Source organism: Lissotriton helveticus, chromosome 1_2 (genome assembly GCF_964261635.1).
Source record: "Lissotriton helveticus chromosome 1_2, aLisHel1.1, whole genome shotgun sequence".
Taxonomy (NCBI): Eukaryota; Metazoa; Chordata; class Amphibia; order Caudata; family Salamandridae; genus Lissotriton; species Lissotriton helveticus.
The window spans coordinates 326200764-326224098 of NC_136058.1; the positions used below are offsets into that span (position 1 = coordinate 326200764).

At 39.1% G+C, this 23335-nt stretch overlaps 6 non-coding genes across 6 annotated transcripts; all 6 read right to left on the minus strand.

Annotated features, from left to right (window-relative positions):
- Positions 1-2059: 2059 nt before the first annotated feature.
- TRNAC-GCA (transfer RNA cysteine (anticodon GCA)) lies at positions 2060-2131 on the minus strand. Its single transcript has one exon. It is a non-coding gene; the product is annotated as a tRNA-Cys (tRNA).
- A 1011-nt stretch (positions 2132-3142) lies between these two features.
- TRNAC-GCA (transfer RNA cysteine (anticodon GCA)) lies at positions 3143-3214 on the minus strand. The gene has a single exon. It is a non-coding gene; the product is annotated as a tRNA-Cys (tRNA).
- A 1007-nt stretch (positions 3215-4221) lies between these two features.
- Positions 4222-4293, minus strand: TRNAC-GCA (transfer RNA cysteine (anticodon GCA)). The gene has a single exon. It is a non-coding gene; the product is annotated as a tRNA-Cys (tRNA).
- A 4261-nt stretch (positions 4294-8554) lies between these two features.
- TRNAC-GCA (transfer RNA cysteine (anticodon GCA)) lies at positions 8555-8626 on the minus strand. The gene has a single exon. It is a non-coding gene; the product is annotated as a tRNA-Cys (tRNA).
- Positions 8627-15145: 6519 nt separating this feature from the next.
- On the minus strand, positions 15146-15217 carry TRNAC-GCA (transfer RNA cysteine (anticodon GCA)). The gene has a single exon. It is a non-coding gene; the product is annotated as a tRNA-Cys (tRNA).
- Positions 15218-17313: 2096 nt separating this feature from the next.
- TRNAC-GCA (transfer RNA cysteine (anticodon GCA)) lies at positions 17314-17385 on the minus strand. The gene has a single exon. It is a non-coding gene; the product is annotated as a tRNA-Cys (tRNA).
- Positions 17386-23335: the final 5950 nt, after the last annotated feature.

Genomic DNA, 23335 nt, shown 5'->3' on the forward strand with positions numbered 1-23335 from the left:
ACAAGCTCCAGGCAGGCACACAATGATCAAGATATATATTGAGTCTCAGGAACTGTGCTACAGTTATTAACCTCTGTGGTGCAAATGGTTAGCGTGTTCGGTTGTTAACAGAAAGGTTGGTGGTTCAAGCCCACCCAGGGAAGTATCCTTTTTGCCTGCATGAAACACTTTAATGAAACACAGATACATACCTTTGCTCTCTCCTGCTGGACACCCTTTCCCTGAATATTTCAATCCTCTGCGTTCTCTCTGCACCTGCAGTCAATTTCATAATTAGGATAGAAAACAAAAGGTCAAGAATCAGGCCAAATTATGGTGGAAAAACATTTCTAAGTACCACTACAATTCGGTATTTGGAAGGTACACCCAAACACCCCTTTCAAAATACCTTCCATTTAATACATCAGAAAAAGCCATTTTGCGTTTGCAAATGGCCTGATTCTTCAGACCAGCCTTCTTGCAACTGCAATGATAGTTCGTACATCTTGCACGTAGGCAGAGCTTTTAAGGAGAAATTAAATAGTTCCTACGTTGCACAAAAATGAAGTGCTTCAAACAAACACATACTTTGCATGCACAGAGAAGAGGTGGAATATATGTAAGACTGAAGACAGGTGAAATGAGAAATAGATTGACTGCTTCGCTGCCAAGTTTTATACGCCATTTCTTCAGTGCAATACAAGAAAGCACCAAACAGTATAACAAAGTTGTCACTTGGTTTCATAGTCCATTCCCTTTGTTTAGTGCTATGAAAGGAAGAGCCGAATTCCAAAATTGATCAATGATGTTTCAGAAATTTCCCAAAGGGAATAACAAGCCGAGTGTTAAAAACTGCATTTACTCACAGGTTTTGAGCAGGAAACACTGACATGCTATTAAAGTGCAATATCCAAGGGAACACTGACTCTGTTAAAGATGATCCAAATGGAATTGATGAAAAGTCCCAATTACAAACAACAGAATCAAAATAGGGTGAGGGGACACCCGGATTTGAATCAGGAACCTCTTGATCTGCAGTCCAATGCTCTACCAATGAGCTATATCCCCAGCTTTTCAGTAAAATCAGAATGACAAAATATGAGTACATCATGAAAGAGTGTGAGGATCATACTAAGTTGTGCCAGAAAGTACAACCTTGAAACTGTGGAACAGGAGAAGTAGTCCTTAATATTATTTATTAAAGGAAAACTGGATCATTTAAAAAACAGATTTATTTGTTTCATTGTTATTTTATTTGAATAGGCAGTGGTACATAGGACCAATGCCTCTACATACAAGGATTGTTTTGAAACATTCTTAAAGGGGAAGAGGTTTTTACGGGACACCTTATCATTTGAGGATTGGTTACCACAATCACTGAGATGGTGATGAAGTATGATTGTTTTGGGCCAAATTATGGTGGAAAAACATTTCTACGTACCACTACAATTCGGTATTTGGAAGGTACACCCAAACACCCCTTTCGAATACCTTCAATTTAATACATCAGAAAAAGCCATTTTGCGTTTGCAAATGGCCTGATTCTTCAGACCAGCCTTCTTGCAACTGCAATGATAGTTCGTACATCTTGCACGTAGGCAGAGCTTTTAAGGAGAAATTAAATAGTTCCTACGTTGCACAAAAATGAAGTGCTTCAAACAAACACATACTTTGCATGCACAGAGAAGAGGTGGAATATATGTGAGACTGAAGACAGAGGTGAAATGAGAAATAGATTGACTGCTTCGCTGCCAAGTTTTATATGCCATTTCTTCAGTGCAATACAAGAAAGCACCAAACAGTATAACAAAGTTGTCAATTGGTTTCATAGTCCATTCCCTTTGTTTAGTGCTATGAAAGGAAGAGCCGAATTCCAAAATTGATCAATGATGTTTCAGAAATTTCCCAAAGGGAATAACAAGCCGAGTGTTAAAAACTGCATTTACTCACAGGTTTTGAGCAGGAAACACTGAAATGCTATTAAAGTGCAATATCCAAGGGAACACTGACTCTGTTAAAGATGATCCAAATGGAATTGATGAAAAGTCCCAATTACAAACAACAGAATCAAAATAGGGTGAGGGGACACCCGGATTTGAACCAGGGACCTCTTGATCTGCAGTCCAATGCTCTACCACTGAGCTATATCCCCAGCTTTTCAGTAAAATCAGAATGACAAAATATGAGTACATCATGAAAGAGTGTGAGGATCATACTAAGTTGTGCCAGAAAGTACAACCTTGAAACTGTGGAACAGGAGAAGTAGTCCTTAATATTATTTATTAAAGGAAAACTGGATCATTTAAAATACAGATTTATTTGTTTCATTGTTATTTTATTTGAATAGGCAGTGGTACATAGGACCAATGCCTCTACATACAATGATTGTTTTGAAAGATTCTTAAAGGGGAAGAGGTTTTTACGGGACACCTTATCATTTGAGGATTGGTTACCACAATCACGGAGATGGTGATGAAGTATGATTGATTTAGGCCAAATTATGGTGGAAAAACATTTCTAAGTACCACTACAATTCGGTATTTGGAAGGTACACCCAAAACCCCTTTCGAATACCTTCCATTTAATACATCAGAAAAAGCCATTTTGCGTTTGCAAATGGCCTGATTCTTCAGACCAGCCTTCTTGCAACTGCAATGATAGTTCGTACATCTTGCACGTAGGCAGAGCTTTAAAGGAGAAATTAAATAGTTCCTACGTTGCACAAAAATGAAGTGCTTCAACCAAACACATACTTTGCATGCACAGAGAAGAGGTGGAATATATGTAAGACTGGAGACACAGGTGAAATGAGAAATAGATTGACTGCTTCGCTGCCAAGTTTTATACGCCATTTCGTCAGTGCAATACAAGAAAGCACCAAACAGTATAACAAAGTTGTCAATTGCTTTCATAGTCCATTCCCTTTGTTTAGTGCTATGAAAGGAAGAGCCAAATTACAAAATTGATCAATGATGTTTCAGAAATTTCCCAAAGGGAATAACAAGCAGAGTGTTAAAAACTGCATTTACTCACAGGTTTTGAGCAGGAAACACTGAAATGCTATTAAAGTGCAATATCCTAGGGAACACTGACTCTGTCAAAGATGATCCAAATGGAATTGATGAAAAGTCCCAATTACAAACAACAGAATCAAAATATGGTGAGGGGAGACCCGGATTTGAACCAGGGACCTCTTGATCTGCAGTCAAATGCTCTACCACTGAGCTATATCCCCAGCTTTTCAGTAAAATCAGAATGACAAAATATCAGTACATCATGAAAGAGTGTGAGGATCATACTAAGTTGTGCCAGAAAGTACAACCTTGAAACTGTGGAACAGGAGAAGTAGTCCTTAATATTATTTATTAAAGGAAAACTGGATCATTTAAAAACAGATTTATTTGTTTCATTGTTATTTTATTTGAATAGGCAGTGGTACATAGGACCAATGCCTCTACATACAAGGATTGTTTTGAAACATTCTTAAAGGGGAAGAGGTTTTTACGGGACACCTTATCATTTGAGGATTGGTTACCACAATCACTGAGATGGTGATGAAGTATGATTGTTTTGGGCCAAATTATGGTGGAAAAACATTTCTACGTACCACTACAATTCGGTATTTGGAAGGTACACCCAAACACCCCTTTCGAATACCTTCCATTTAATACATCAGAAAAAGCCATTTTGCGTTTGCAAATGGCCTGATTCTTTAGACCAGCCTTCTTGCAACTGCAATGATAGTTCGTACATCTTGCACGTAGGCAGAGCTTTTAAGGAGAAATTAAATAGTTCCTACGTTGCACAAAAATGAAGTGCTTCAAACAAACACATACTTTGCATGCACAGAGAAGAGGTGGAATATATGTAAGACTGAAGACAGAAGTGAAATGAGAAATAGATTGCTTCGCTGCCAAGTTTTATATGCCATTTCTTCAGTGCAATACAAGAAAGCACCAAACAGTATAACAAAGTTGTCAATTGGTTTCATAGTCCATTCCCTTTGTTTAGTGCTATGAAAGGAAGAGCCGAATTCCAAAATTGATCAATGATGTTTCAGAAATTTCCCAAAGGGAATAACAAGCCGAGTGTTAAAAACTGCATTTACTCACAGGTTTTGAGCAGGAAACACTGAAATGCTATTAAAGTGCAATATCCAAGGGAACACTGACTCTGTTAAAGATGATCCAAATGGAATTGATGAAAAGTCCCAATTACAAACAACAGAATCAAAATAGGGTGAGGGGACACCCGGATTTGAACCAGGGACCTCTTGATCTGCAGTCCAATGCTCTACCACTGAGCTATATCCCCAGCTTTTCAGTAAAATCAGAATGACAAAATATGAGTACATCATGAAAGAGTGTGAGGATCATACTAAGTTGTGCCAGAAAGTACAACCTTGAAACTGTGGAACAGGAGAAGTAGTCCTTAATATTATTTATTAAAGGAAAACTGGATCATTTAAAAAACAGATTTATTTGTTTCATTGTTATTTTATTTGAATAGGCAGTGGTACATAGGACCAATGCCTCTACATACAATGATTGTTTTGAAACATTCTTAAAGGGGAAGAGGTTTTTACGGGACACCTTATCATTTGAGGATTGGTTACCACACTCACTGAGATGGTGATGAAGTATGATTGTTTTGGGCCAAATTATGGTGGAAAAACATTTCTACGTACCACTACAATTCGGTATTTGGAAGGTACACCCAAACACCCCTTTCAAATACCTTCCATTTAATACATCAGAAAAAGCCATTTTGCGTTTGGAAATGGCCTGATTCTTCAGACCAGCCTTCTTGCAACTGCAATGATAGTTCGTACATCTTGCAAGTAGGAAGAGCTTTTAAGGAGAAATTAAATGGTTCCTACGTTGCACAAAAATGAAGTGCTTCAAACAAACATATACTTTGCATGCACAGAGAAGAGGTGGAATATATGTATGACTGAAGACACAGGTGAAATGAGAAATAGATTGACTGCTTTGCCGCCAAGTTTTATACGCCATTTCTTCAGTGCAATACAAGAAAGCACCAAACAGTATAACAAAGTTGTCAATTGGTTTCATAGTCCATTACCTTTGTTTAGTGCTGTGAAAGGAAGAGCCGAATTCCAAAATTGATCAATGATGTTTCAGAAATTTCCCAAAGGGAATACCAAGCCGAGTGTTAAAAACTGCATTTACTCACAGGTTTTGAGAAGCAAACACTGTAATGCCATTAAAGTGCAATATCCAAGGGAACACTGACTCTGTCAAAGATGATCCAAATGGAATTGATGGAAAGTCCCAATTACAAACAACAGAATCAAAATAGGGTGAGGGGACACCCGGATTAGAACCAGGGACCTCTTGATTTTCAGTCAAATGCTCTACCACTGAGCTATATCCCCAGCTTTTCAGTAAAATCAGAATGACAAAATATCAGTACATCATGAAAGAGTGTGAGGATCATACTAAGTTGTGCCGGAAAGTACAACCTTGAAACTGTGGAACAGGAGAAGTAGTCCTTAATATTATTTATTAAAGGAAAACTGGATCATTTAAAAAACAGATTTATTTGTTTCATTGATATTTTATTTGAATAGGCAGTGGTACATAGGACCAATGCCTCTACATACAATGATTGTTTTGAAACATTCTTAAAGGGGAAGAGGTTTTTACGGGACACCTTATCATTTGAGGATTGGTTACCACAATCACTGAGATGGTGATGAAGTATGATTGTTTTGGGCCAAATTATGGTGGAAAAACATTTCTACGTACCACTACAATTCGGTATTTGGAAGGTACACACAAAACCCCTTTCGAATACCTTCCATTTAATACATCAGAAAAAGCCATTTTGCGTTTGCAAATGGCCTGATTCTTCAGACCAGCCTTCTTGCAACTGCAATGATAGTTCGTACATCTTGCACGTAGGCAGAGCTTTAAAGGAGAAATTAAATAGTTCCTACGTTGCACAAAAATGAAGTGCTTCAAACAAACACATACTTTGCATGCACAGAGAAGAGGTGGAATATATGTAAGACTGGAGACACAGGTGAAATGAAAAATAGATTGACTGCTTCGCTGCCAAGTTTTATACGCCATTTCGTCAGTGCAATACAAGAAAGCACCAAACAGTATAACAAAGTTGTCAATTGCTTTCATAGTCCATTCCCTTTGTTTAGTGCTGCGAAAGGAAGAGCCAAATTACAAAATTGATCAATGATGTTTCAGAAATTTCCCAAAGGGAATAACAAGCAGAGTGTTAAAAACTGCATTTACTCACAGGTTTTGAGCAGGAAACACTGAAATGCTATTAAAGTGCAATATCCTAGGGAACACTGACTCTGTCAAAGATTATCCAAATGGAATTGATGAAAAGTCCCAATTACAAACAACAGAATCAAAATAGGGTGAGGGGACACCCGGATTTGAACCAGGGACCTCTTGATCTGCAGTCAAATGCTCTACCACTGAGTTATATCCCCAGCTTTTCACTAAAATCAGAATGACAAAATATCAGTACATCATGAAAGAGTGTGAGGATCATACTAAGTTGTGCCAGAAAGTACAACCTTGAAACTGTGGAACAGGAGAAGTAGTCCTTAATATTATTTATTAAAGGAAAACTGGATCATTTAAAAACAGATTTATTTGTTTCATTGTTATTTTATTTGAATAGGCAGTGGTACATAGGACCAATGCCTCTACATACAAGGATTGTTTTGAAACATTCTTAAAGGGGAAGAGGTTTTTACGGGACACCTTATCATATGAGGATTGGTTACCACAATCACTGAGATGGTGATGAAGTATGATTGTTTTGGGCCAAATTATGGTGGAAAAACATTTCTACTTACCACTACAATTCGGTATTTGGAAGGTACACCCAAACACCCCTTTCGAATACCTTCCATTTAATACATCAGAAAAAGCCATTTTGCGTTTGCAAATGGCCTGATTCTTCAGACCAGCCTTCTTGCAACTGCAATGATAGTTCGTACATCTTGCACGTAGGCAGAGCTTTTAAGGAGAAATTAAATAGTTCCTACGTTGCACAAAAATGAAGTGCTTCAAACAAACACATACTTTGCATGCACAGAGAAGAGGTGGAATATATGTAAGACTGAAGACAGAGGTGAAATGAGAAATAGATTGTCTGCTTCGCTGCCAAGTTTTATATGCCATTTCTTCAGTGCAATACAAGAAAGCACCAAACAGTATAACAAAGTTGTCAATTGGTTTCATAGTCCATTCCATTTGTTTAGTGCTATGAAAGGAAGAGCCGAATTCCAAAATTGATCAATGATGTTTCAGAAATTTCCCAAAGGGAATAACAAGCCGAGTGTTAAAAACTGCATTTACTCACAGGTTTTGAGCAGGAAACACTGAAATGCTATTAAAGTGCAATATCCAAGGGAACACTGACTCTGTTAAAGATGATCAAAATGGAATTGATGAAAAGTCCCAATTACAAACAACAGAATCAAAATAGGGTGAGGGGACACCCGGATTTGAACCAAGGACCTCTTGATCTGCAGTCCAATGCTCTACCACTGAGCTATATCCCCAGCTTTTCAGTAAAATCAGAATGACAAAATATGAGTACATCATGAAAGAGTGTGAGGATCATACTAAGTTGTGCCAGAAAGTACAACCTTGAAACTGTGGAACAGGAGAAGTAGTCCTTAATATTATTTATTAAAGGAAAACTGGATCATTTAAAAAACAGATTTATTTGTTTCATTGTTATTTTATTTGAATAGGCAGTGGTACATAGGACCAATGCCTCTACATACAATGATTGTTTTGAAACATTCTTAAAGGGGAAGAGGTTTTTACGGGACACCTTATCGTTTGAGGATTGGTTACCACAATCACGGAGATGGTGATGAAGTATGATTGATTTAGGCCAAATTATGGTGGAAAAACATTTCTAAGTACCACTACAATTCGGTATTTGGAAGGTACACCCAAAACCCCTTTCGAATACCTTCCATTTAATACATCAGAAAAAGCCATTTTGCGTTTGCAAATGGCCTGATTCTTCAGACCAGCCTTCTTGCAACTGCAATGATAGTTCGTACATCTTGCACGTAGGCAGAGCTTTAAAGGAGAAATTAAATAGTTCCTACGCTGCACAAAAATGAAGTGCTTCAAACAAACACATACTTTGCATGCACAGAGAAGAGGTGGAATATATGTAAGACTGGAGACAGAGGTGAAATGAAAAATAGATTGACTGCTTCGCTGCCAAGTTTTATACGCCATTTCGTCAGTGCAATACAAGAAAGCACCAAACAGTATAACAAAGTTGTCAATTGCTTTCATAGTCCATTCCCTTTGTTTAGTGCTGTGAAAGGAAGAGCCAAATTACAAAATTGATCAATGATGTTTCAGAAATGTCCCAAAGGGAATAACAAGCAGAGTGTTAAAAACTGCATTTACTCACAGGTTTTGAGCAGGAAACACTGAAATGCTATTAAAGTGCAATATCCTAGGGAACACTGACTCTGTCACAGATGATCCAAATGGAATTGATGAAAAGTCCCAATTACAAACAACAGAATCAAAATAGGGTGAGGGGACAACCGGATTTGAACCAGGGACCTCTTGATCTGCAGTCAAATGCTCTACCACTGAGCTATATCCCCAGCTTTTCACTAAAATCAGAATGACAAAATATCAGTACATCATGAAAGAGTGTGAGGATCATACTAAGTTGTGCCAGAAAGTACAACCTTGAAACTGTGGAACAGGAGAAGTAGTCCTTAATATTATTTATTAAAGTAAAACTGGATCATTTAAAAACAGATTTATTTGTGTCATTGTTATTTTATTTGAATAGGCAGTGGTACATAGGACCAATGCCTCTACATACAAGGATTGTTTTGAAACATTCTTAAAGGGGAAGAGGTTTTTACGGGACACCTTATCATTTGAGGATTGGTTACCACAATCACTGAGATGGTGATGAAGTATGATTGTTTTGGGCCAAATTATGGTGGAAAAACATTTCTACTTACCACTACAATTCGGTATTTGGAAGGTACACCCAAACACCCCTTTCGAATACCTTCCATTTAATACATCAGAAAAAGCCATTTTGCGTTTGCAAATGGCCTGATTCTTCAGACCAGCCTTCTTGCAACTGCAATGATAGTTCGTACATCTTGCACGTAGGCAGAGCTTTTAAGGAGAAATTAAATAGTTCCTACGTTGCACAAAAATGAAGTGCTTCAAACAAACACATACTTTGCATGCACAGAGAAGAGGTGGAATATATGTAAGACTGAAGACAGAGGTGAAATGAGAAATAGATTGACTGCTTCGCTGCCAAGTTTTATATGCCATTTCTTCAGTGCAATACAAGAAAGCACCAAACAGTATAACAAAGTTGTCAATTGGTTTCATAGTCCATTCCCTTTGTTTAGTGCTATGAAAGGAAGAGCCGAATTCCAAAATTGATCAATGATGTTTCAGAAATTTCCCAAAGGGAATAGCAAGCCGAGTTTTAAAAACTGCATTTACTCACAGGTTTTGAGCAGGAAACACTGAAATGCTATTAAAGTGCAATATCCAAGGGAACACTGACTCTGTTAAAGATGATCCAAATGGAATTGATGAAAAGTCCCAATTACAAACAACAGAATCAAAATAGTGTGAGGGGACACCCGGATTTGAACCATGGACCTCTTGATCTGCAGTCAAATGCTCTCCCACTGAGCTACATCCCCAGCTTTTCAGGAAAATCAGAATGACAAAATATGAGTACATCATGAAAGAGTGTGAGGATCATACTAAGTTGTGCCAGAAAAGTACAACCTTGAAACTGTAGAACAGGAGAAGTAGTCCTTAATATTATTTATTAAAGGAAAACTGGATCATTTAAAAAACAGATTTATTTGTTTCATTGTTATTTTATTTGAATAGGCAGTGGTACATAGAACCAATGCCTCTACATACAATGATTGTTTTGAAACATTCTTAAAGGGGAAGAGGTTTTTACGGGACACCTTATCATTTGAGGATTGGTTACCACAATCACGGAGATGGTGATGAAGTATGATTGTTTTGGGCCAAATTATGGTGGAAAAACATTTCGACGTACCACTACAATTCGGTATTTGGAAGGTACACCCAAACACCCCTTTCGAATACCTTCCATTTAATACATCAGAAAAAGCCATTTTGCGTTTGCAAATGGCCTGATTCTTCAGACCAGCCTTCTTGCAACTGCAATGATAGTTCGTACATCTTGCACGTAGGCAGAGCTTTAAAGGAGAAATTAAATAGTTCCTACGTTGCACAAAAATGAAGTGCTTCAAACAAACACATACTTTGCATGCACAGAGAAGAGGTGGAATATATGTAAGACTGGAGACACAGGTGAAATGAAAAATAGATTGACTGCTTCGCTGCCAAGTTCTATACGCCATTTCGTCAGTGCAATACAAGAAAGCACCAAACAGTATAACAAAGTTGTCAATTGCTTTCATAGTCCATTCCCTTTGTTTAGTGCTGTGAAAGGAAGAGCCAAATTACAAAATTGATCAATGATGTTTCAGAAATTTCCCAAAGGGAATAACAAGCAGAGTGTTAAAAACTGCATTTACAGGGGCGGAGCCAGGCCGGCGGCCAAGATGGTCGCCCGGGCTCTCGGCTCCGTGGTCCTTCATCCCCCACCGCCTGTTCCCGTCGTCTTTCCTTTGCTGCGATGCTGTTCCCGGGTGTCGGACGGCAGGCTGAGCTGCCGCGTCCGACTCCGGGGGTTTTCTGGGCTCTGAGCGTGAAGATGTGACCCCTCGAACTTTGCGGCCTTCCCGAGGCTGGAGCCGGGACCTCGCATGATTCTGCTGCCGCCCGCGAGTGCAACAACAACGGCCTCGCTGACCCACGGAGTGCCGGTCTACCGTCACGGAGGTCCGCCCATCTTGTGAGTGTGCCTCCAGCGCTGACCTCATGGAACCGGGTAAACTCGCTCCCCGCGGTCCCCCCGCTATTGATTGTGCCTCCCCCCACCCTCATCGGAGGGCGGATTGACGCTATGGCTGCCTGGACGTGGCTCTTTCTTCCTGGATTGGACCCAGATTTGCCTGTGTGCCGCGTCTTTATTTTACATTTCCAGCCTTCGTGGCCGCTTGTTTTCAAAGCAGCTGTGTTATTTTCTGACGACGGGGAGGAGCTCCGTTGTGGCCGTCTGCGGGGAAGTGGACGTGGCGGCCATACTTTGTATGATGCGGGGGGCGCACCGTTCCTTGGCACCTCACTGAATCATGGACTGGCGGTACTGGTGTTGATTCGGACGGCGTTCGATGGGACACGCCTGATAATGGCGGCAGCAGACTTTATCACTGCTCGAGGGGTTGGGGCGGTCTGCCCCCTGTGTGTTCAATGGACGACATTTGATCTGGACAGACCCGAGACACCCTGATTAGTGTGGATTGCACCCGAATGCCTGATGCTGATATTATCCTGGTGCCACTTTGTGCGTATGGGCCCTTCTACAACTTCCTGCGTTGCCTTTGCTGTGGGGTACGAAATCAGCTTTCCTGGCGGTAGATGAGCTGGACTGGTGCCCGGAGGATTCCCAGTTACTTTGAAGTGGTGCGACGCTGCACTGCCTACTCCTGTGGATGCTTTGTTTCTTGGTGATGCCATTGGCCGTATGTTCCTCGTTTTTCCTTTCCAGCCCTCTTCGGTTGGCTGGCGTCAATTTGAGACTTTGAACTGTGCCTTGACTATTCTGTTTGAACCTACCTTTGCTATTACACTGTGACTGATGGAGTGGCATCGACGATCTTCGAGTGGGCCGTACACTGCTGCCCTGTGAGAATTTCAGCTGCCTTCGAATTATCGTGTTGGTTTCCTCCGATGCTTTGATGGCGGGGCCCTACACTACATGGACTAGGATGGGATGCGGGCTCGGGCTGTATGAGTGTCATGTATGCTGATGATCTGTTTTTCAGGGTGGTTACGCAGGGGGATTTTCATGATGTTTCTCTCTTTTAAGCAGCCGAGCAGTGATTTCATCCTGTTTTTGTGGACATCCTGAGACTTTGCAATGCTTTTGGCGTATTGAGTTGTTGCGCGGCGGTGGGGGGGAGGGGGGCCGGGAGTTCGTTCTGGGGACCCTCCAATGTTTTTTCTTCTTTCCCCCTTTTCTTTTGTATCTATGTGGATTATTGTCTTTCCTTTCGTCTTCTTCTTCTATATTTCGGGTTTTTGACATTGGGCGACAGGCACGCTGCTAGGGGGGTGGGCCGTAGCCATCGGCAGAGGTGCAGGGTGGGGGGTGTAGTGTTAGTATTTGTATCTTTCTCCTTTTTGTTCCTATGGCCTTTTGTTTTTCTTGTTTTTGGTTTGTCTATCCCTTTTCTTTCTCTTCTTTTCTGGGGTCCGACTTGCTGTCTTCTCGTTTTGTTCTGCTCCTTTGACTGCCGGGGTTGTTGTCTTTCAGATGTTTCTGGGTGCAGTGGGCATCTGCTATTCTGGCGGGCGGGCTGTGTTGTTTATTGTTTATCCTGATCATCTGTTCTCTTGCTAGCCTTTGCGTTACCATAGTCCTGCCTATGTAACTCTGGTAATATGATTATCTCCTGTTTTGTGTGGGCATAATTGTACGGCGTCGGATCCTGCTTATCTTTATTATCAAAAGAAACCTTTTCTAATCCTGTGATTCTTATGTGCCAACTACTTCCTTGCGTGGTGGGATGTCTTGGGGGATGGGCTTCATTGACTTGGTTATTAATTTGCTTGACCGCCACTATTCTGCTGGCCGACCGTGCTGGTATGTAGGCCATAACTTGTAACTGTATTGTGGAACAATAAAGGTTTTCAAAAAAAAAAAAAAAAAAAGAAAACTGCATTTACTCACAGGTTTTGAGCAGGAAACACTGAAATGCTATTAAAGTGCAATATCCTAGGGAACACTGACTCTGTCAAAGATTATCCAAATGGAATTGATGAAAAGTCCCAATTACAAACAACAGAATCAAAATAGGGTGAGGGGACACCCGGATTTGAACCAGGGACCTCTTGATCTGCAGTCAAATGCTCTACCACTGAGTTATATCCCCAGCTTTTCACTAAAATCAGAATGACAAAATATCAGTACATCATGAAAGAGTGTGAGGATCATACTAAGTTGTGCCAGAAAGTACAACCTTGAAACTGTGGAACAGGAGAAGTAGTCCTTAATATTATTTATTAAAGGAAAACTGGATCATTTAAAAACAGATTTATTTGTTTCATTGTTATTTTATTTGAATAGGCAGTGGTACATAGGACCAATGCCTCTACATACAAGGATTGTTTTGAAACATTCTTAAAGGGGAAGAGGTTTTTACGGGACACCTTATCATATGAGGATTGGTTACCACAATCACTGAGATGGTGATGAAGTATGATTGTTTTGGGCCAAATTATGGTGGAAAAACATTTCTACTTACCACTACAATTCGGTATTTGGAAGGTACACCCAAACACCCCTTTCGAATACCTTCCATTTAATACATCAGAAAAAGCCATTTTGCGTTTGCAAATGGCCTGATTCTTCAGACCAGCCTTCTTGCAACTGCAATGATAGTTCGTACATCTTGCACGTAGGCAGAGCTTTTAAGGAGAAATTAAATAGTTCCTACGTTGCACAAAAATGAAGTGCTTCAAACAAACACATACTTTGCATGCACAGAGAAGAGGTGGAATATATGTAAGACTGAAGACAGAGGTGAAATGAGAAATAGATTGTCTGCTTCGCTGCCAAGTTTTATATGCCATTTCTTCAGTGCAATACAAGAAAGCACCAAACAGTATAACAAAGTTGTCAATTGGTTTCATAGTCCATTCCCTTTGTTTAGTGCTATGAAAGGAAGAGCCGAATTCCAAAATTGATCAATGATGTTTCAGAAATTTCCCAAAGGGAATAACAAGCCGAGTGTTAAAAACTGCATTTACTCACAGGTTTTGAGCAGGAAACACTGAAATGCTATTAAAGTGCAATATCCAAGGGAACACTGACTCTGTTAAAGATGATCAAAATGGAATTGATGAAAAGTCCCAATTACAAACAACAGAATCAAAATAGGGTGAGGGGACACCCGGATTTGAACCAAGGACCTCTTGATCTGCAGTCCAATGCTCTACCACTGAGCTATATCCCCAGCTTTTCAGTAAAATCAGAATGACAAAATATGAGTACATCATGAAAGAGTGTGAGGATCATACTAAGTTGTGCCAGAAAGTACAACCTTGAAACTGTGGAACAGGAGAAGTAGTCCTTAATATTATTTATTAAAGGAAAACTGGATCATTTAAAAAACAGATTTATTTGTTTCATTGTTATTTTATTTGAATAGGCAGTGGTACATAGGACCAATGCCTCTACATACAATGATTGTTTTGAAACATTCTTAAAGGGGAAGAGGTTTTTACGGGACACCTTATCGTTTGAGGATTGGTTACCACAATCACGGAGATGGTGATGAAGTATGATTGATTTAGGCCAAATTATGGTGGAAAAACATTTCTAAGTACCACTACAATTCGGTATTTGGAAGGTACACCCAAAACCCCTTTCGAATACCTTCCATTTAATACATCAGAAAAAGCCATTTTGCGTTTGCAAATGGCCTGATTCTTCAGACCAGCCTTCTTGCAACTGCAATGATAGTTCGTACATCTTGCACGTAGGCAGAGCTTTAAAGGAGAAATTAAATAGTTCCTACGCTGCACAAAAATAAAGTGCTTCAAACAAACACATACTTTGCATGCACAGAGAAGAGGTGGAATATATGTAAGACTGGAGACAGAGGTGAAATGAAAAATAGATTGACTGCTTCGCTGCCAAGTTTTATACGCCATTTCGTCAGTGCAATACAAGAAAGCACCAAACAGTATAACAAAGTTGTCAATTGCTTTCATAGTCCATTCCCTTTGTTTAGTGCTGTGAAAGGAAGAGCCAAATTACAAAATTGATCAATGATGTTTCAGAAATGTCCCAAAGGGAATAACAAGCAGAGTGTTAAAAACTGCATTTACTCACAGGTTTTGAGCAGGAAACACTGAAATGCTATTAAAGTGCAATATCCTAGGGAACACTGACTCTGTCACAGATGATCCAAATGGAATTGATGAAAAGTCCCAATTACAAACAACAGAATCAAAATAGGGTGAGGGGACAACCGGATTTGAACCAGGGACCTCTTGATCTGCAGTCAAATGCTCTACCACTGAGCTATATCCCCAGCTTTTCACTAAAATCAGAATGACAAAATATCAGTACATCATGAAAGAGTGTGAGGATCATACTAAGTTGTGCCAGAAAGTACAACCTTGAAACTGTGGAACAGGAGAAGTAGTCCTTAATATTATTTATTAAAGGAAAACTGGATCATTTAAAAACAGATTTATTTGTGTCATTGTTATTTTATTTGAATAGGCAGTGGTACATAGGACCAATGCCTCTACATACAAGGATTGTTTTGAAACATTCTTAAAGGGGAAGAGGTTTTTACGGGACACCTTATCATTTGAGGATTGGTTACCACAATCACTGAGATGGTGATGAAGTATGATTGTTTTGGGCCAAATTATGGTGGAAAAACATTTCTACTTACCACTACAATTCGGTATTTGGAAGGTACACCCAAACACCCCTTTCGAATACCTTCCATTTAATACATCAGAAAAAGCCATTTTGCGTTTGCAAATGGCCTGATTCTTCAGACCAGCCTTCTTGCAACTGCAATGATAGTTCGTACATCTTGCACGTAGGCAGAGCTTTTAAGGAGAAATTAAATAGTTCCTACGTTGCACAAAAATGAAGTGCTTCAAACAAACACATACTTTGCATGCACAGAGAAGAGGTGGAATATATGTAAGACTGAAGACAGAGGTGAAATGAGAAATAGATTGACTGCTTCGCTGCCAAGTTTTATATGCCATTTCTTCAGTGCAATACAAGAAAGCACCAAACAGTATAACAAAGTTGTCAATTGGTTTCATAGTCCATTCCCTTTGTTTAGTGCTATGAAAGGAAGAGCCGAATTCCAAAATTGATCAATGATGTTTCAGAAATTTCCCAAAGGGAATAGCAAGCCGTGTGTTAAAAACTGCATTTACTCACAGGTTTTGAGCAGGAAACACTGAAATGCTATTAAAGTGCAATATCCAAGGGAACACTGACTCTGTTAAAGATGATCCAAATGGAATTGATGAAAAGTCCCAATTACAAACAACAGAATCAAAATAGTGTGAGGGGACACCCGGATTTGAACCATGGACCTCTTGATCTGCAGTCAAATGCTCTCCCACTGAGCTACATCCCCAGCTTTTCAGGAAAATCAGAATGACAAAATATGAGTACATCATGAAAGAGTGTGAGGATCATACTAAGTTGTGCCAGAAAAGTACAACCTTGAAACTGTAGAACAGGAGAAGTAGTCCTTAATATTATTTATTAAAGGAAAACTGGATCATTTAAAAAACAGATTTATTTGTTTCATTGTTATTTTATTTGAATAGGCAGTGGTACATAGAACCAATGCCTCTACATACAATGATTGTTTTGAAACATTCTTAAAGGGGAAGAGGTTTTTACGGGACACCTTATCATTTGAGGATTGGTTACCACAATCACGGAGATGGTGATGAAGTATGATTGTTTTGGGCCAAATTATGGTGGAAAAACATTTCGACGTACCACTACAATTCGGTATTTGGAAGGTACACCCAAACACCCCTTTCGAATACCTTCCATTTAATACATCAGAAAAAGCCATTTTGCGTTTGCAAATGGCCTGATTCTTCAGACCAGCCTTCTTGCAACTGCAATGATAGTTCGTACATCTTGCACGTAGGCAGAGCTTTAAAGGAGAAATTAAATAGTTCCTACGTTGCACAAAAATGAAGTGCTTCAAACAAACACATACTTTGCATGCACAGAGAAGAGGTGGAATATATGTAAGACTGGAGACACAGGTGAAATGAAAAATAGATTGACTGCTTCGCTGCCAAGTTCTATACGCCATTTCGTCAGTGCAATACAAGAAAGCACCAAACAGTATAACAAAGTTGTCAATTGCTTTCATAGTCCATTCCCTTTGTTTAGTGCTGTGAAAGGAAGAGCCAAATTACAAAATTGATCAATGATGTTTCAGAAATGTCCCAAAGGGAATAACAAGCAGAGTGTTAAAAACTGCATTTACTCACAGGTTTTGAGCAGGAAACACTGAAATGCTATTAAAGTGCAATATCCTAGGGAACACTGACTCTGTCACAGATGATCCAAATGGAATTGATGAAAAGTCCCAATTACAAACAACAGAATCAAAATAGGGTGAGGGGACAACCGGATTTGAACCAGGGACCTCTTGATCTGCAGTCAAATGCTCTACCACTGAGCTATATCCCCAGCTTTTCACTAAAATCAGAATGACAAAATATCAGTACATCATGAAAGAGTGTGAGGATCATACTAAGTTGTGCCAGAAAGTACAACCTTGAAACTGTGGAACAGGAGAAGTAGTCCTTAATATTATTTATTAAAGGAAAACTGGATCATTTAAAAACAGATTTATTTGTGTCATTGTTATTTTATTTGAATAGGCAGTGGTACATAGGACCAATGCCTCTACATACAAGGATTGTTTTGAAACATTCTTAAAGGGGAAGAGGTTTTTACGGGACACCTTATCATTTGAGGATTGGTTACCACAATCACTGAGATGGTGATGAAGTATGATTGTTTTGGGCCAAATTATGGTGGAAAAACATTTCTACTTACCACTACAATTCGGTATTTGGAAGGTACACCCAAACACCCCTTTCGAATACCTTCCATTTAATACATCAGAAAAAGCCATTTTGCGTTTGCAAATGGCCTGATTCTTCAGACCAGCCTTCTTGCAACTGCAATGATAGTTCGTACATCTTGCACGTAGGCAGAGCTTTTAAGGAGAAATTAAATAGTTCCTACGTTGCACAAAAATGAAGTGCTTCAAACAAACACATACTTTGCATGCACAGAGAAGAGGTGGAATATATGTAAGACTGAAGACAGAGGTGAAATGAGAAATAGATTGACTGCTTCGCTGCCAAGTTTTATATGCCATTTCTTCAGTGCAATACAAGAAAGCACCAAACAGTATAACAAAGTTGTCAATTGGTTTCATAGTCCATTCCCTTTGTTTAGTGCTATGAAAGGAAGAGCCGAATTCCAAAATTGATCAATGATGTTTCAGAAATTTCCCAAAGGGAATAGCAAGCCGAGTGTTAAAAACTGCATTTACTCACAGGTTTTGAGCAGGAAACACTGAAATGCTATTAAAGTGCAATATCCAAGGGAACACTGACTCTGTTAAAGATGATCCAAATGGAATTGATGAAAAGTCCCAATTACAAACAACAGAATCAAAATAGTGTGAGGGGACACCCGGATTTGAACCATGGACCTCTTGATCTGCAGTCAAATGCTCTCCCACTGAGCTACATCCCCAGCTTTTCAGGAAAATCAGAATGACAAAATATGAGTACATCATGAAAGAGTGTGAGGATCATACTAAGTTGTGCCAGAAAAGTACAACCTTGAAACTGTAGAACAGGAGAAGTAGTCCTTAATATTATTTATTAAAGGAAAACTGGATCATTTAAAAAACAGATTTATTTGTTTCATTGTTATTTTATTTGAATAGGCAGTGGTACATAGAACCAATGCCTCTACATACAATGATTGTTTTGAAACATTCTTAAAGGGGAAGAGGTTTTTACGGGACACCTTATCATTTGAGGATTGGTTACCACAATCACGGAGATGGTGATGAAGTATGATTGTTTTGGGCCAAATTATGGTGGAAAAACATTTCGACGTACCACTACAATTCGGTATTTGGAAGGTACACCCAAACACCCCTTTCGAATACCTTCCATTTAATACATCAGAAAAAGCCATTTTGCGTTTGCAAATGGCCTGATTCTTCAGACCAGCCTTCTTGCAACTGCAATGATAGTTCGTACATCTTGCACGTAGGCAGAGCTTTAAAGGAGAAATTAAATAGTTCCTACGTTGCACAAAAATGAAGTGCTTCAAACAAACACATACTTTGCATGCACAGAGAAGAGGTGGAATATATGTAAGACTGAAGACAGAGGTGAAATGAGAAATAGATTGCTTCGCTGCCAAGTTTTATATGCCATTTCTTCAGTGCAATACAAGAAAGCACCAAACAGTATAACAAAGTTGTCAATTGGTTTCATAGTCCATTCCCTTTGTTTAGTGCTATGAAAGGAAGAGCCGAATTCCAAAATTGATCAATGATGTTTCAGAAATTTCCCAAAGGGAATAACAAGCCGAGTGTTAAAAACTGCATTTACTCACAGGTTTTGAGCAGGAAACACTGAAATGCTATTAAAGTGCAATATCCAAGGGAACACTGACTCTGTTAAAGATGATCCAAATGGAATTGATGAAAAGTCCCAATTACAAACAACAGAATCAAAATAGGGTGAGGGGACACCCGGATTTGAACCAGGGACCTCTTGATCTGCAGTCCAATGCTCTAACACTGAGCTATATCCCCAGCTTTTCAGTAAAATCAGAATGACAAAATATGAGTACATCATGAAAGAGTGTGAGGATCATACTAAGTTGTGCCAGAAAGTACAACCTTGAAACTGTGGAACAGGAGAAGTAGTCCTTAATATTATTTATTAAAGGAAAACTGGATCATTTAAAAAACAGATTTATTTGTTTCATTGTTATTTTATTTGAATAGGCAGTGGTACATAGGACCGATGCCTCTACATACAATGATTGTTTTGAAACATTTTTAAAGGGGAAGAGGTTTTTACGGGACACCTTATCATTTGAGGATTGGTTACCACACTCACTGAGATGGTGATGAAGTATGATTGTTTTGGGCCAAATTATGGTGGAAAAACATTTCTACGTACCACTACAATTCGGTATTTGGAAGGTACACCCAAACACCCCTTTCAAATACCTTCCATTTAATACATCAGAAAAAGCCATTTTGCGTTTGGAAATGGCCTGATTCTTCAGACCAGCCTTCTTGCAACTGCAATGATAGTTCGTACATCTTGCAAGTAGGAAGAGCTTTTAAGGAGAAATTAAATGGTTCCTACGTTGCACAAAAATGAAGTGCTTCAAACAAACATATACTTTGCATGCACAGAGAAGAGGTGGAATATATGTAAGACTGAAGACACAGGTGAAATGAGAAATAGATTGACTGCTTTGCCGCCAAGTTTTATACGCCATTTCTTCAGTGCAATACAAGAAAGCACCAAACAGTATAACAAAGTTGTCAATTGGTTTCATAGTCCATTACCTTTGTTTAGTGCTGTGAAAGGAAGAGCCGAATTCCAAAATTGATCAATGATGTTTCAGAAATTTCCCAAAGGGAATACCAAGCCGAGTGTTAAAAACTGCATTTACTCACAGGTTTTGAGAAGCAAACACTGTAATGCCATTAAAGTGCAATATCCAAGGGAACACTGACTCTGTCAAAGATGATCCAAATGGAATTGATGGAAAGTCCCAATTACAAACAACAGAATCAAAATAGGGTGAGGGGACACCCGGATTAGAACCAGGGACCTCTTGATTTTCAGTCAAATGCTCTACCACTGAGCTATATCCCCAGCTTTTCAGTAAAATCAGAATGACAAAATATCAGTACATCATGAAAGAGTGTGAGGATCATACTAAGTTGTGCCGGAAAGTACAACCTTGAAACTGTGGAACAGGAGAAGTAGTCCTTAATATTATTTATTAAAGGAAAACTGGATCATTTAAAAAACAGATTTATTTGTTTCATTGATATTTTATTTGAATAGGCAGTGGTACATAGGACCAATGCCTCTACATACAATGATTGTTTTGAAACATTCTTAAAGGGGAAGAGGTTTTTACGGGACACCTTATCATTTGAGGATTGGTTACCACAATCACTGAGATGGTGATGAAGTATGATTGTTTTGGGCCAAATTATGGTGGAAAAACATTTCTACGTACCACTACAATTCGGTATTTGGAAGGTACACACAAAACCCCTTTCGAATACCTTCCATTTAATACATCAGAAAAAGCCATTTTGCGTTTGCAAATGGCCTGATTCTTCAGACCAGCCTTCTTGCAACTGCAATGATAGTTCGTACATCTTGCACGTAGGCAGAGCTTTAAAGGAGAAATTAAATAGTTCCTACGTTGCACAAAAATGAAGTGCTTCAAACAAACACATACTTTGCATGCACAGAGAAGAGGTGGAATATATGTAAGACTGGAGACACAGGTGAAATGAAAAATAGATTGACTGCTTCGCTGCCAAGTTTTATACGCCATTTCGTCAGTGCAATACAAGAAAGCACCAAACAGTATAACAAAGTTGTCAATTGCTTTCATAGTCCATTCCCTTTGTTTAGTGCTGCGAAAGGAAGAGCCAAATTACAAAATTGATCAATGATGTTTCAGAAATTTCCCAAAGGGAATAACAAGCAGAGTGTTAAAAACTGCATTTACTCACAGGTTTTGAGCAGGAAACACTGAAATGCTATTAAAGTGCAATATCCTAGGGAACACTGACTCTGTCAAAGATTATCCAAATGGAATTGATGAAAAGTCCCAATTACAAACAACAGAATCAAAATAGGGTGAGGGGACACCCGGATTTGAACCAGGGACCTCTTGATCTGCAGTCAAATGCTCTACCACTGAGTTATATCCCCAGCTTTTCACTAAAATCAGAATGACAAAATATCAGTACATCATGAAAGAGTGTGAGGATCATACTAAGTTGTGCCAGAAAGTACAACCTTGAAACTGTGGAACAGGAGAAGTAGTCCTTAATATTATTTATTAAAGGAAAACTGGATCATTTAAAAACAGATTTATTTGTTTCATTGTTATTTTATTTGAATAGGCAGTGGTACATAGGACCAATGCCTCTACATACAAGGATTGTTTTGAAACATTCTTAAAGGGGAAGAGGTTTTTACGGGACACCTTATCATATGAGGATTGGTTACCACAATCACTGAGATGGTGATGAAGTATGATTGTTTTGGGCCAAATTATGGTGGAAAAACATTTCTACTTACCACTACAATTCGGTATTTGGAAGGTACACCCAAACACCCCTTTCGAATACCTTCCATTTAATACATCAGAAAAAGCCATTTTGCGTTTGCAAATGGCCTGATTCTTCAGACCAGCCTTCTTGCAACTGCAATGATAGTTCGTACATCTTGCACGTAGGCAGAGCTTTTAAGGAGAAATTAAATAGTTCCTACGTTGCACAAAAATGAAGTGCTTCAAACAAACACATACTTTGCATGCACAGAGAAGAGGTGGAATATATGTAAGACTGAAGACAGAGGTGAAATGAGAAATAGATTGTCTGCTTCGCTGCCAAGTTTTATATGCCATTTCGTCAGTGCAATACAAGAAAGCACCAAACAGTATAACAAAGTTGTCAATTGGTTTCATAGTCCATTCCCTTTGTTTAGTGCTATGAAAGGAAGAGCCGAATTCCAAAATTGATCAATGATGTTTCAGAAATTTCCCAAAGGGAATAACAAGCCGAGTGTTAAAAACTGCATTTACTCACAGGTTTTGAGCAGGAAACACTGAAATGCTATTAAAGTGCAATATCCAAGGGAACACTGACTCTGTTAAAGATGATCAAAATGGAATTGATGAAAAGTCCCAATTACAAACAACAGAATCAAAATAGGGTGAGGGGACACCCGGATTTGAACCAAGGACCTCTTGATCTGCAGTCCAATGCTCTACCACTGAGCTATATCCCCAGCTTTTCACTAAAATCAGAATGACAAAATATGAGTACATCATGAAAGAGTGTGAGGATCATACTAAGTTGTGCCAGAAAGTACAACCTTGAAACTGTGGAACAGGAGAAGTAGTCCTTAATATTATTTATTAAAGGAAAACTGGATCATTTAAAAAACAGATTTATTTGTTTCATTGTTATTTTATTTGAATAGGCAGTGGTACATAGGACCAATGCCTCTACATACAAGGATTGTTTTGAAACATTCTTAAAGGGGAAGAGGTTTTTACGGGACACCTTATCGTTTGAGGATTGGTTACCACAATCACGGAGATGGTGATGAAGTATGATTGATTTAGGCCAAATTATGGTGGAAAAACATTTCTAAGTACCACTACAATTCGGTATTTGGAAGGTACACCCAAAACCCCTTTCGAATACCTTCCATTTAATACATCAGAAAAAGCCATTTTGCGTTTGCAAATGGCCTGATTCTTCAGACCAGCCTTCTTGCAACTGCAATGATAGTTCGTACATCTTGCACGTAGGCAGAGC